The sequence below is a fragment of the Ipomoea nil genome, unplaced genomic scaffold, assembly GCF_001879475.1.
Source record: "Ipomoea nil cultivar Tokyo-kokei standard unplaced genomic scaffold, Asagao_1.1 scaffold3030, whole genome shotgun sequence".
Taxonomy (NCBI): domain Eukaryota; kingdom Viridiplantae; phylum Streptophyta; class Magnoliopsida; order Solanales; family Convolvulaceae; genus Ipomoea; species Ipomoea nil.
Genome location: NW_017619458.1, coordinates 6839605 through 6842668, shown reverse-complemented (window position 1 = coordinate 6842668; position 3064 = coordinate 6839605).

The following is a 3064-nucleotide window of genomic DNA, read 5'->3' as shown; positions in this document are numbered from 1 at the left end:
AGGAATGACGCAAGAACTAGCACCGCTGGTGGTGGATACCACAGCTGCCACGGCTGGTGTAATTACACCAACTGACCAGGTTTGTCATGGTACCTCAAGGATGGTGGGTTCTGTTCTGATTACTAAACACCAACACCCTATCGCCAAAACATCACAACAAATAGATTGGGGGGGGGGGGGGTGGTGGTGGTGCTGTGGTGGGTAGTATAGTGGCATACCTCCGTCTCTTTTAATGACAATGCTAGCCTGGTCTGTTGTGGGGTTTTAATTCTGTGTTGTTTTACCCTTTTTTAATATAGGGGAATGTAGATTACAATGTGCAAAAATGAAAGAAATGAGCATAGAATAAACATGTTAAAATTAAAGATCATTACCTTGTGCATTATATTGTCCATTATGTTTGGTCCTGTTATGGGGGGTGTGCTATAGTAGTGTGGGTTCTGTTGGGGGTGGTGGGGGTTCGATAGCTATGCATTTCTGCCCTAGAAGTGTGCACTCCAGTCCTAAGACAGCACGAGTAACCAACTATATATATACGTATCTATTGGGATTTTTTATCTGGCGAGGTAAGTGTGCATTCCAGACCTAAAAGTGCACGACTAACCAACTAAATATATACGTATATATTGAGATTTTTTATCTGACGAGGTAAGCGTGCATTCCAGACCTAAAAGTGCACGACTAACCACCTAAATATTTATGTATATATGTAGCTGTGGTACTAGTGCACGAGACCGTGTTGTGACTAATGGGTGTGCATTCCAGACCTAAAAATGCACGACTAACCAACTAAATATATATGTGTATATGTAGCTGTGTTACTAGTGCACGAAACTGTGTTGTGACTAATGGGTGTAGATTAGGGGGGGGGGGGGGGGTTGTTCCAGTGCAACATAGGGGTGGTGTTAATGGTAATTTAGTTGGTTCAGATTGTAGTAGTGTGTATGTGTTGGGTGCATCTGGATGTAGAGTAGAAGTTTATAGTTTTCCCTGCATACCTTTCATACGTGGTTTTTTTTTTTTTCCTAGCACAACATGAAGAATAGATCCAGATGCACCCAACACATATAAACTATGCGAGGATGGTCTGGACTTTCAACAATTTGCATATAGTTATGTAATTCAAGCATCTTTAAATTAGTGGTTAAACCACTGCTTATTTTTCTTTCCAGTGATGAATCTATTGTAGTGCAAAAGAGAGAGAGAAATTAGAGAGCTGAAATTGGGGTAGTCATATTATATATATTGCTATGGAATACATATATAGTGTACAACAATATATATATATATATATATATATATATATATATATATATATATATATATATATATATATATATATATATATATATATATATATATATATAGCATCACTAATTGGCAGTAGGGGGAAGCATGAAGCAGGTTGTGGTTTTTAGGCAATAGTAGGAGGGAAGTGCAGATTTGACATGTCATTCCTTGTACCCTTGCATGCTTTTACAATTTGTTTTTTTTACAGCGACTACGGTTCCACTACCACTCTTTGAGGTGCCACTCTTTGTGTGCGTATATATGTACTTGTGTTACTAGTGCACGGAACTGTGGGGTTGGGGGGGGGGGGGGGTTGGGTGTTTGATAGCTGTGCATTTTCTGGTGAGGTAAGTGTGCATTCCAGACCAAAAACTGCACGACTAACCAACCACATTTCTGCCCTAGTAGTGTGCATTCCAGTCCTAAGGCAGCACGAGTAACCAACTATATATATACGTACCTGTTGGGGTTTTTTATCTGGCGAGGTAAGTGTGCATTCCAGACCTAAAAGTGCACGACTAACCAACTAAATATATATGTATATATGTAGCTGTGTTAGTAGTGCACGAAACTGTGTTGTGACTAATGGGTGTAGATTAACCATGTTTAAATAAAAAATCAATTACTATGTATACTTAAACATATAGTATGTCATGGTTATGTCCAAGAGACCAAAAAAAAATTCACTACTGGGGGAATCAAATCCAATGTACACACTATATATATGCACTTTACAACCAGGCTAGAAAAAGATGACAAGTAATACAAAATGCAAGTGGTCCTGTTTTGCGAGCTCAGTTCATGGTGCACTCTATACGGGTCTGTTGGTGTTTTGTAATCTGTTTTTTTTTTCCCTTTGCATTATGTGAATGAATTCAAGTTCTGGTGCAGTCCAGATTGATTATTGATGCTTGTTGCAGCCGTCGTCCGTTCCAAGTTCTAGGCCAAGGGCCACGCCAGAATTAGCATCGCACACTGCACCACGCCAGAAAGGTACCACGGCTGGGCCGTCAAATGAAGTGACGCCCACTGCGCAGGTATCATTGTTGATCTGTAGGTCTGAGATTTAACGGGCAGTGAATAACCTAAATACTATTGTCGAATAATGCTGATTTGTGAAGATAGTGACTTCATGGATTGATAAATTGTTATGTGAATGCATCTCAGTTCTGGTGCTATTTTATTAACACGTACGGTTCATCATGCAGGTTCTACTACGTGCGCCCGACAGGACCATCATATCGGAGTCACCACCTCAGTTAAGGGCAGACCGCAAAGGCAAAAGACCCACCGATCGAGAGCCTGAGCCTGTTGGCTTTTTCTTCAGCACAGCCTCGGGCTACCCCGCAATTCCACTACCACCAATATATGTTGTCTGGATGTGGCTTTTTAATTCGCCGCACGGTGACCGGTAAGTAGAGTACACCACATGTAGGGATATGGACGCAATCTCGTAAACTGTGTAACAACTGGTGTATGTTTAATTTGATAGCAATGAAGTACTATTCGAGTATGCTAATCGAAAAGCAATATGGGCTAGCCTGCACACGCTAAAGGAGGGTACGAACGTCTCCAAAGTGGTAGTAGATGCTTGGTGTCTTGTGCTGAATGCGAGAGAGAGACCCAGGGGCCGGAGTGTGCCTTCACGCTTGTTCTTTACAACAGCCGTTACGGTATGTACCTAGGAAAGCACTAACCAGTGTAGGGGTCCGGTGCATTTTTCTCTTTCTGTATTTTAAAATATGTATATGTCAGTTGTCGTTGTGATAAAATT